The following is a 13,020-nucleotide window of genomic DNA, read 5'->3' as shown; positions in this document are numbered from 1 at the left end:
GTACCACTATGGGTTCAGACTTTGTTCTCTCCGTGCCCCAGCCCGGTTCCTGCTGCAGTCTGATCCAGATGTAGTCAGCGTGTGTCTGCCTGCACACCACCATGCTCCCCGCCATGACAGTAACAGACTGAACCCCAGAAACTGCAAAGGAGTCATTCTGATTAAATGATTTTTTTATAAGAGTTGTTGCAGTCATGAGGGTCCGGGCATGAATCTGGGACCTCGCAGCGAGTAGGCCTGAGCCAAGTCTGGGAACTCTGAGGAAGTAGATCAGAGCTAGAGACCTTTACAGGACCAGCCCCAAGCCAGGGACCTCTGCAGGAATGGATCCAGACAACGCACATTTACAGAAGCAGGTCTGAGCCAAAACCTAGGCTAGAACACTCCTGAGACAGCAAACTTTACAGAAGCAGAGCAAAGCCAGAGGTGCTAAGCAGCCTCCAGGAACATGGAGTGACCAACGGGGAAACTAGAACCGTGGCACTGACTGTACCGCGAGGAAGAACCATCTGAGCCTCGGATTTACTGGCACCTAGAAGATTAATCACCAGAATCACAGAAAGCCCCAACCACACCAATCAGAGGAAAAAAATGAGTGGACAAGAACACAGGCAACATCCCAAAGAGCAACATGACACCAGTAAAATCTAGAGACCCTACAACAGCAAGACTTTTGTTGGTGTTGTTTTTTTCGAGACAGGGTTTCTCTGTAGCTTTGGAGCCTGTCCTGGAACTAGCTCTTGTAGACCAGGCTGGCCTTGAACTCACAGAGATCCTCCTGCCTCTGCCTCCTGAGTGCTGGGATTAAAGGCATGCGCTACCACTGCCTTTAACACTAAACATACAGAGTAAAGAAAGAATATCAAGAGCTGTAAAGGGAAAAGGCCAAGTAACATACAAAGGTAGACAAATCAGAATTACACCTGACTTCTCATTGGAGACAATGAAAGCCAGAAGGTTGTGGTCAAGCGCTATGCAGATATAAAGTGATCACGGATGCCAGCCCAGACTACTATACCCAGCAAAACTGTCAATCACCATAGAAGGACAAAACAAGATATTCCAGGACAAAACTAGATTTCACCAATACCTAGCCACAAATCCAGCCCTATACAAAATACTAGAAGGAAAACTCCAACCCAAGGAAGTTGGCTACATCAACAAAAACACAGACAATTGATGATCTCAGCAACCAATCCCAAAGAAGGGGAAAACGCACAAATTAACATCACCAACAATGAAAACTAAATTACTAGGAGATAGCAACCACTGGTCATCAATATTCCTTAATGTAAAAGGACTCAACTCACCCATAAAAAGACACAGGCTGCCGGAGAGATGGCTCAGGGATCAGAGCACCTGACCGCTCCGCCCAAGGACCCGAGTTCGATTCCCAGCCGGGCACCACGTGTAGTTCAGTGACCCTCAGTCAGCGCCACCCAGCAGCCTGAAGAGCGACCAACACACGACCTCCCACTGTCCACCGTAGATCCCCGTACAGTAATAGGCAAAAAAAACAAAACAAAACAAAAGACACAGGCTAACAGACTATATATGAAAACAGAATCCATCCTTCTTCTGCATAGAAGAAACACATCTCAACCTTAAAGACAGACATTGTCTCAGAGTAAAGGGTTGGGGAAAAAAATCTTTCAATCACATGGACCTAAGAAACAAGCAGGTGTAACTATCCTAATATCTAACAAAATAGACTTCAAAGAAAAATCATTCAAAAGAGACAAAGAAGGTCATTTCATATTAGTCACAGGAGAAAGCCAAGAGAAAATCTTAATACTGAACATCTACGCCCCAAATACAAGGGCACCCTCATAGGTCAAAGAAACACTTCTAAAACTTAAATCATACATTAAACCCCACACACTAATAGTAGGAGACTTCAACACTCCCCGCTCACCACTGGACAGGTCAGTCAGACAAAAAATTGACAGAGAAATAAAGGAACTAACAGATGTTATGACTCAAATGGACTTAACAGACATCTATAGAATATCCCGTCCAGAGATTAAAAAAAATACCTTCCTCTCAACATCTCATGAACCTTCTCAAAAACTGACCACACACTTGGTTAAAAAAAAAAATACAAAAAACCCCACATATCATCAGATCACCATGGCTTAAAACTAGAAGTCAACAGCAATACGAATTCCAAAAAGACCACAAAAACATGGAAATTAAACAATGCTCACCTGAGTCATCAATGGGTCAAAAAATAAATAAAAGGAAAAATTAAAGACTTCCTAAAATTCAATGAAAATGACCATACAACATACCCAAATTTATGGGACACAATGAAAGCAGTGTTAAGAGGAAAGTTCATAGCACTAAATGCCTACATAAAGAAGCTGGATAAATCCCACACTAGTGAGTTAACAGAACATTTGAAAACTTTAGAACAAAAGAAAGCAAACTCACCTTAGAGAACTAGACGGCAAGAAATAATCAAATTGAGAGCTGAAATCAACAAAATAGAAACAAAGAAAGCAATTCAAATAATCAATGAGACAAAGAGTTGGTTACTCGACAAAATCAACAAAATAGACAAACCTTTATCCAAATTAACCAAAAGGCAGAGAGAGAATATCCAAATTAATAAAATCAGAAATGAAAAGGGAGGCATACCACAGACATGGAGGAAATACAGAGGATCATCAGGTCATATTTCGAAACCTGGACTCCACAAAATTGGAAAACTTAAATGAAATGGACAACTTTCTGGACAAATATCACTTACCAAAATTAAATCAAGACCAGATAAGCAAATTAAACAGACCTATAACTGCTGAAGAAATAGAAACAGTCATCAAAAGTCTCCCAACCAAAAAAGTCCAGGACAGGATGATTTCAGCTCAGAATTCTACAGGACTTTCAAAGAAGAACCAATACCAATACTCCTCAAGCTGCTCCACACAATAGAAACAGAAGGAACATTGCCAAACTCTTTTTATGAGGCTACAATCACCCTGATACCCAAACCTCTGAAAGACATTACTAGGAAAGAGAATTTCAGACCAATCTCACTCATGAACATTGATGCAAAAATACTAAATAAAAGACTGGCAAATCGCCAGGCGATGGTGGCGCAAGCCTTTAATCCCAGCACTCAGGAGGCAGAGGCAGGCGGATCTCTGTGAGTTCAAGGCCAGCCTGGTCTACAAGAGCTAGTTCCAGGACAGGCTCCAAAGCTACAGAGAAACCCTGTCTCGAAAAAAAAAAAAACAAAAAACCAATACTGGCAAATTGAATCCCAGAGATGCAGAGATGGCTCAACATACGAAAATCTGTCAACGTAATCTACCATATAAACAAACTGAAAAATAAAAACCACATGATTATCTCATTAGATGCCAAAAAAGTTTTGGACAAAATGCAACATTCCTTCATGATAAAGGTCTTAGAGAGAGCAGGGATACAAGAAACATACCTAAACATAATAATGGCAATATACAGCAAGCCAACAGCCAACATCAAACTAAATGGAGAGAAATGCACAGCGATTCCACTGAAATCAGGAACAAGACAAGGTTGTCCACTCTCTCTATATCTAGTCAATGTAGATCTTGAGTTCCTAGCTAAAGCAATAAGACACCAAAAGGAGATCAAGGGGGATACAAATCGGAAAAAAGGAAGTCAAACTCTCCCTATTTGCTGATGATATGAGAGTTTACATAAGCGATCCCAAAAATTCTACAAAGGAATTTCTACAACTCATTAACATTTTCAGTAATGTAGCAGGATACAAGATTAACTCAAAAAATCAGTTGCCCTCCTGTACACAGATGATAAATGGGCTGAGAAAGAAATCAGAGAATCGACACCCTTCACAATAGCCACAAATAGCATAAAATATATTGGAGTAACTCTAACCAAACAAGTGGAAGACTTGTATGACAAGAACTTTAAATGTTTGAAGAAAGAATTTGAAGAAGACATCAGAAAGTAGAAAGATCTCTCCTGCTCTTGAGTAGGCAGAATTAACATAGTAAAAATGGCAATGTTACCAAAAGCAATCTACAGATTCAATGCAATGCCCAGCAAAATCCCAGCAAAATTCTTCACAGACATCAAAAGAATGGTACTCAACTTCATATGAAAAAAAACCCAGGATAGCCAAAATAATCTTGTACAATAAAAGAACTTCTGGAGGCATCACAATTCCTGACTTCAAACTCTACTACAGAGCTACAGTACTGAAAGCAGCCTGGTATTGGCATAAGAGCAGACAGGAGGACCAATGGAACAAAATCAAGGATCCAAATATTAATCCACACACCTTTGAACACCTGATTTTTGACAAAGAGGCAAAAAATATCAAATGGAAAAAAGAAAACATATTTAACAAGTGGTGCTGACATAACTGGATATCAACATGTAGAAGAATGAAAATAGAGCCATATCTATTGCCATGCACAAAACTAAAGTCCAAATGGATCAAAGACCTCAACGTAAGCCAGCCACACTGAACCTTATAGAAGAGAAAGTGGGAAACAGACTTGAATGTATTGGCACAGGGAACCACTTCCTAAATATAACCTCAGCAGCACAGACACTGAGAGAAACAATTAATAAATGGGACCTCCTGAAACTGAAAAGTTATTATAAAACAAAGGACATGGTCAACAAGACAAAACGACAGCCTACAGAATGGGAAAAGATCTTCACTAACCCCACATCAGACAGAGGTCTGATCTCCAAAATATACAAAGAATTCAAGAAATTGGACACCAAAAGATCACATAATACAATTAAAAAAATGGAGTACATGTAGGTACACAGGTCTTTCCCCCTTTTGTTCGTGGCTATTTGCAGGGCCGTTTGACCTCTGGCTCCCTGGCTTGCACTTGCACCGGCCTGAGGGTTTAGCTTAGAAAGAACTTGGCTCTCTTTTGTTATGGTGATTCCACCTGTAAACAAGGCCCTATATGCCTGCCACGCCTACCTCCCGCAGCTGCTTCTGGCCTTGGGCGCCTGGCACCTGTCATCCTCTTCCACTGCTCCTGATGGGAGGGGGCTTTGCCCTTTTGCCCCCTTGCCCACTAATATATATACCCGACTTGAGTTTAATAAAGTGGCCATTTACTCTTTGGTGAATGAGCAGGTCTCTTGCTGTCTTTGTGCTTCAACCCTTAGGATATTAATCCATTCTCGTGGGCCTGGTTCGGGAAAGTGCACGCCTGTTCTGAGGTCTGGGTATTCACAGAAAAGTGCCGTGGGCAACAAGTACAGACCTAAACAGAGAACTCTCAACAGAGGAATCTAGAATGGCAGAAAGACACTTAAGGAAATGCTCAACATCCTTAGTCATCAGAGAAATGCAAATCAAAACAACTCTGAGATTCCATCTTACACCTGTAAGATGGCCAAGATCAAAAACACTGATGACAACTTATGCTGGAGAGGTTGTGGGGAAAAGGGAACACTCCTGCATTGCTGGTGGGAATGCCACCTGGTACAGCCCCTTTAAATGTCAGTGTGGCGATTTCTCAGAAAATTAAGAAACAACCTTCCTCAAGACCCAGTAATACCACTTTTGGGTATATATCCAAAGGATGCTCAATCGTGCCACAAGGACATGTGTTCAGCTATGTTCATAGCAGCTTTGTTTGTCATAGTCAGAACCCGGAAACAACGTAAATGCCCCTCGACCAAAGAATGGATAAGAAAATGTGGTAATTTACACAATGGAGTACTGCACAGCAGAAAAAAATAACGACAGCTTGAATTTTGCAGGAAAATGGATGGAGCTAGAAAACATTATTTTTAGTGAGGTAACCCAGACACAGAAAGACAATTATCACATGTACTCACTCATAGGTGGTTTTTAAACATAAAGCAAAGAAAGCCAGCCTACAAACCACAATCCCAGAGAACTTAGACAACCATGCGGACACTAAGAGAGACATACATAGATCTAATCTACATGGGAAGTAGAAAAAGACAAGATCTCCTGAGTAAATTGGGAGCATGGGGACCTTGGGAGAGCATTGAAGGGGAGGGGAGAGCCAGTGAGGGGAGTAGAGAAAAATGTAGAGCTCAATAAAAATCAATAAAATTTAAAAAAAGAAAGAAGGAGTTGTGGCAGTCATGATGTCTCTTCACAGCAACAGAAACCCTGACTAAGACGGGGTTTTAGGGGACAATGCCAGTCCAAAGATCACAACAAATGCCAGACCCAGGGTGATACCCCAACCTCCGACAGGTGCGCTAGCCCACCTTGACTGTCAATATGATTGGATCTGGGGCCATTGGAGAGATGACCTGGTTGATCTATAAGAGCCTCTCCAGGGGAGACTAACTGGTGCGGGCAAACACTCCCTCAGAGTGGCAGTCCTTCCCAGTCCGTGCAGTGAGAGCAGGTCCCAGGGAAGGCAGGGCTTCTTGCTGGCTAGAGTGTCTACTCTGTTGTGGCCTCTGCCACCGCCTTCCTTCACCGACGTCAGAACCCTGCTCCCTCAGCTTTCCAAGGAGGACTGAAGACGGGTGGTTCCCCAGGACCCCTCAAGGCCCTCAGTGCCAGATTGGGACTGGTAAAACATTCCCTCAGCCTCTGCAGAGTGCAGTGGCCATTGCGATACGGCCTGAAGGGTCTGAAGACAAGAATAAAAATATAGACACTAAAGATTAGAAGGTAGAAGTTTAGGATGTAGGAAGAAGGACACATAAAGCTGTAAACCTAAGTAAACTATCAACAACTTTCTCAGCAGATCACAGATCAATCTTCACAGGGATTACTTTCTCGGATGCCTGGGAAATCTCCATCACGTTAGCTATTTACAACTGACTTTTTTTATTACAAGGCCAGAGCATCTCCCTGTAAACTGAGGGTAGTGTCTTGACTGTCCTTAACAAACAGTAGGTGTGAACTGAGTTTAACCCTTAGGAGACAGAGATATGTGACCTCTGAGTCAGACACTGTCTCTGTTATGGGAGACTGGCACTACCAGAGGAGAGGCATGACCTCAGTTTGTACTCGGGGATACCAGGAGACAGTGGATAAATAAAAGAAGGTTTTAATGAGCTCTGATAATAAAGGTTGTAAAGTATGGCAGTCAATTTACCTAAAAATAATGTGAAAGACTTTTCTTCTAAGTTCTCAGTCCAAGAATCCTAATTTATTAACCTTCTAGTGTTACAAGCAGCCCCCTTTCTGACAAATTGCTAAAGATATCTGTTTTCTTGCAATTAGTGAGTTTCGTTGTAGTCTCTCCTAAAACATATTTCATGATGGCTGCCTAATTACTCATGGACACTAGCACTCACTCCCCTCTTTAGGGTCTCCGCTGACCAACCCAAGGGTCAGGGCAAGGTTGTAAAATTCTCTTGTTCAGGGATAATGCCTGGTGCCCCTGCTATAAAAAGTAAGTTCAAAAACCAGCCGTTTGCCACAGCCTAACAAACACCATCTCTGGCTGTGGTCTCAGCTAGCTGATAAGCTTCTGTGCCCCGCGGTGTTTTATTTTTATTTTTTTATTTTTAAGTTTGCTTCTGGTTTTCCTAGGATCTGGTTTCTGGAATAAAGTTTGCTTCTGGTTTATTAGACTTGGTGGTGTTCTCATCTTTGTGCGACCCCCCTGGACCCAACACGGCCCACATTCTGGAAGCCCATCTAACACATGCTCATTCTGTCCCGCGTGTCCCAGGGAGAACCCCGGCTAACACACATAAAAAGTCAATAACTGGAATCATTGCAGGCCCTGACACTCTGGTGGTGAATGAAGCTACAGTCTCCGTCTTGGGGTTCCCAGAGAGGGAACAAAGACTACGCCCTGCTTTGTGTGCTGCTGTCGCCATGATGAGAGGCACCACAGGCTCAGCCAGAGAAAGCATGGTTGCTTGACTGTCTCTCCTCAAAACGCTTTTCCCCTGAGAATTGTTCATATAACTTCAGGTGTAGCTAAAGATGAACTGGGCGGGGCGGGGCGGGGCGGGGCGGGGCGGGGGGCGGGGCGGGGGGGCTCAGCAGTTAAGAGCCCTCGCTGCTCCTCCTTGGTTCTCAGCGCTCATGTGGTAGCTCATGGTGCCTGTAACTCCAGCTCCAGGGCATCTAACACCATCTGGCCTCGGCAGGTGTCTGAGTGTCCTATTGCTATGAAGAGACTCCATGACCAAGGAAGCTTATAAAAGAAAGATTTTTTTTTTTCGAGACAGGGTTTCTCTGTAGCTTTGGTGCCTGTCCTGGAACTCGCTCTGTAGACCAGGCTGGCCTCAAACTCACAAGAGATTCGCCTGCCTCTGCCTCCCGAGTGCTGGGATTAAAGGTGTGTGCCACCACTGCCCAGCTAAAAGAAAGCTTTAATTGGAGGCTTGATTACAGTGTCAGAGGGTGAGCCCATGAGTACTACGATGGGAAACATGGCAGTAAGGTAGCTAAGAGCTTACACCTTACCTACATGTTGGAGGCAGAAAGAGAGGGAGCCTGGGCCTGGTAAGGGCTTTTGAAACCTCCAAGTCCACTCCCAGTGACACGCCTCCTCTAACATGGCCACACCTCCTAGTCACCCCAAAACAGAATGAGAATATCTCTTGTGGACTTGTGTATTTGGATGCTTGGTTCCCAGTTTATGGAACTGTTTTGGGCTTCCTGAATCTTCTTTCCAACAAGTTTTGGTCCTTGGCACTTCTCCGGCTCTCCATTCCAAATCAGATACCACGTTTCCCGCTATATGAGTCTGGGGGAAAGTCCTGAGGGTCTCCCCTGGACAGCTCCAGCTCAGCCGTGCTTCGAGTCGAGATTGTGGTGATGATCATAAAGACCACTAGGTGGCGGCGTACTCACGGCCACCGGTGCCCTACACCAAGGAAAAGGCTCCAGGCTTCGAGCCGAGGTCTCCCTGCAGCTGGGCAGCGTTTACAAGCAAGAAGAATCGCCCAGCGGCCTGCGTGGATGAAAACTGCCATTGAACAGAGCTTAGGGCCAGAGCATCGTTCCTGGGACTATCGACTCTCCGAAGAGTCGCAGGTATCCCACAGATCAAGGATAACTGTTTTCCAGGAGATGAACACAGACTGGTGCCCGGCAGAAGAGCAGGGTTGAAACCATTAATACAAAGGCGAAAATTCCAATCCTTCCGGTCCCCCAAGGGACTGCTTGGCTCTAACAAAAAACCTGACGTTCCCAGAATTTCTTTACCCAAAAGCAAGTAGGCTCTGTCCTCATCTCCTGGGCTCTGCTGCTTGTTCTCTTCCAGGAAGGCTGCACCCGCGGCCTAGCAATGAGCACAAGCGTGGGGCTGCGTGGCTTCCCTGCGCCTGAAACTCCGCTGGAGGTCCTGCTGCCCCCGCAGTACCCACGCGCTCTTTTGAGAACAGGGACCTCTTCTGAGGTCCCACAGAGTGATCAGAACTAGGAAACGCAGTGCGTGGGGTGGTGGGGATTTTTGAACCCTGCTGCCTGGGGACCTAAGCGTCCATCAACTTCTGCAGTGTGCCTTCAGGTTTTTCTCTGGTGACCAGGCAAGACTGGTGCATCTGTGCAGGCATGGCGCCGTCCTCCACAACCTGATTGGTCTCCAGCGGTGGCCTTCCGTGTGGGCCCCTCTGGCTTCCGTGTGAGCCCCGCTGGCTACCCTGATATATCTCAGGCATGTACAGTCAGCTGCGGCAGATTCAGGCGGGGCTGTAGCCCAGCGATGGAGCCTAGCACGCATAACGTTGTAGGTTTAAACTCCTGCACCAGAAAGGCAGGGAGGAAAAGGACAGCCATGGACTCGTGAAGAGCTTGTGCTAATTTCTTGGGAGAAAATTAATAGCAATTATTCCAAAAGTGATAGAATTAACCTTATAAAGAGAATTATTTGGATTCTTCCCCAAATTGTACATGATGCACCAATAACTGGAGCCTGAACATTTTATACTGATGCTAATAAGTCAGGGAAGGCAGGTTACAGATCAGAAGAATTGAGTAAGGTGGAACAAAGCCTTTAAAATTCTGTCCAAAAGGCAGAATTATATGTCATTCTTATGGTGCTAAGGGATTTTAAAGAACCTCTTACTATGGTTACTGATTCACAATATGCAGAGTTGTCTTGCATATTGAAACCGCTGAATTTATACCAGATGATACAGAGTTGACTTCATTATTTATCCAGGTGCAAGACATAATCAGGAATAGGCTTTGTCCTATATACATAACACACATCCGATCCCATACGTGTTTGCCAGGTCCTCTAGCACAGGTAATGCAGAAATTGATGGATTATTGATTGGAAGTATAGTAAAGGCCTGAGAATTTCAGAAGAAATATCATGTCCGTAGCAAAGATTTAAAGAAAGAGATATTCAAAGGAATGAAATCTGGCAGATGGATGTGGAAATTAAAATATGTACACCACACCATTGACACGTATTCAGGATTTCAATGGGCAACTTAAGCTCAGAAAAGGCTGATTTGGTAATCACACATTTATTAGAAGTTATGGCCATCATGGGTATACCTGCACAAATAAAGACAGACAATGGTCCAGCTTATGTGTCTAAGAAAATGAAAGAGTTTTTTGCTTATTATAATATAAAGCCTATTACCAAACAATCCTACAGGTGAGGCAGTTATAGAAAGATGAAATTGTACTATAAAGGATATGCTGAACAAACAGAAAGGGACGAAAGATACCCTCAGAAATAGACTGCATAATGCTTTATTAACCTCGAATTTTTTAACACTAATGAGAAAGGAACAACAGCAGCAGAGAGACATCGGATAATAGAAAAAAAAACTTCTGAATTGAATCAGTCAGTTTATTTCAAGGATGTGTTGACCCCACAATAGAAGCCAGATGTACCATGTTGGAGAAGGGGTTTTGCTCTTGTTTCCATATGAGAAGAAAAAGCTCTGGATACCATCAAAATTAATAAAGATTTGGTCTGAAAAAGAGAAATCTCTTGAGAAAGAGAAATGACAGCTCACCCAAAGAGGTGACAATCATAAAGGTGGTAAGAAAACTTCATAAGGGTTGGGGCAGGGTTCTGTTCTTGTCTTTGCAGGAAAAAAAAATTATCTTCAAAGAGTCGAGAGACCTTGGATATCTAGATGCCTAAAGATAAAAAGGTCGCTATCCAGAAAGAATCAACAAGCAAAGAGAAATCTACCTTATGATGTTGTATCATCTGCATGGTAAAATTTGTTTATCTGGACGTGTACACATCATACTTAAAAATCAGAGCTGGTTTTACAATTGGACAATGGCTATCCTTCTCTAAATCCAAGCACACTGTTAAAAGAGAAATTCAGAATTTCTGTCTCATGTCAGGAGCCATCTGGTATGGGACAGAAAAAGGATAGATGTTAAGGAAATATTTTACTTTTCTTCATGCCCATTTTGTTTATATCGTATCTTTCATTAAATATATGTCTATATGAATGGTGTTTAAGTTTTCAAGTATGAACAGCAGATTTTTCTGCAGTAATCTTTAAAGTTTCCAGGAAGAAGATGGGGCCCCACAACAACGACTCCACCTGGTTGATATGACGTCGTGATGCTGATAGTGCTACTATGAGACTGGTTTTGGGTACCAGCTGCGAAAATGGTACACCTTCCTACAACATTCTGACCAGAACTCCAAATAAGAATAAAAACAAACAAATAAAAAAACCTATCGACTACTCAGAGACCATTTGCAATTATACAAAACAGCAACCTTGAAACTTAACCATCGTTTTACTTTTACAGGATTCCATAGAAAGGGCATCACCCCCACGACAACAGGAAGCAATTCTAGAAGACAACGTTCTCTCTCCCAACAAAGTTTGTCCTCGCGCTTAGGGACACCATTTAGAGGTGGATTATTACTCATGTAGGGCTCGGGGTTGGAATGGAAATTATGTAGGCCCAAAGATCTCCAAAAAAGGAGGGAAAATTGTATGGGATAATAGGTAGATTAGTGTGAACTTACTCACACTAATAACAATAATGGTGAGTAATAGATTAGTGTGAACTCACTCACACTAATAACAATAATGGTGAGTAATAGATTAGTGTGAACTCACTCACACTAATAACAATAATGGTGAGTAATAGATTAGTGTGAACTCACTCACACTAATAACAATAATGGTGAGTAATAGATTAGTGTGAACTCACTCACACTAATAACAATAATGGTGAGTAATAGATTAGTGTGAACTCACTCACACTAATAACAATAATGGTGAGTAATAGATTAGTGTGAACTCACTCACACTAATAACAATAATGGTGAGTAATAGAGTGAATACTTGTGAGCTGTTATTTATGGACAGTTTACGTTGGTATCGATTTTTATATATTGATACAAGTTCAAATTACATTTGTTATATTGAATGTGCTCCTATATCTGTTTACAATATTTGTACACCTATGCATAGTTATCTTGTCAGATTATATGCATGCATGTTTCTACCTCTGTTTAAGACATTTTGTATACTGATACAATTTTAAGATATAGTTATCATATTGCATTATACATTTCTACCTCTGATCAAGATACTTACACATTGTTTACATTTTGATGTCATTGTCCTCATTTACTGCACAGTTGTTTAAAGACTGTTTAACATTCTGATATGAAGTCTTAACCTCTAAGTTATATAGGTATTAAGTATTATAGGTCAACAGTCATTGATGTTTGTTATGCTTTTCGTCAGACTAATTAGGTTCTTTAGATACAGAGATTGTATTCTGCTTAGACAGGTAATATTCAACTACTTCAAAGATCTGTAGAACATGGTATTTAAATAACTTAGGACTTTGTTGACATGAGAAACGATTGCTCCTGGCAGCACCAATCTATTCCTGAGAGAGTGTTGAGCACCACAGACACCCCACTTGGAGTTTGTCTTCTTCTTGGCACAACTGGCCTTTGGGCAGGGAACTGCCCATGCCTCAACCACTGACAAAGTGCATGACGTCTGGACCAGACAAACATGGTACAAGGAAAAAGACTGCCAAACCTTGCCAAGACAGAGTAAGATGGTTCTGAAAATATTCCTGCCTCTGAAAATGGTCTGTCAGTTACTCCAGGTCTCAGC

This window comes from Myodes glareolus, chromosome 8 (assembly GCF_982192425.1).
Source record: "Myodes glareolus chromosome 8, mMyoGla1.1, whole genome shotgun sequence".
Lineage (NCBI taxonomy): Eukaryota > Metazoa > Chordata > Mammalia > Rodentia > Cricetidae > Myodes > Myodes glareolus.
This window is presented reverse-complemented; position numbering follows the sequence as displayed.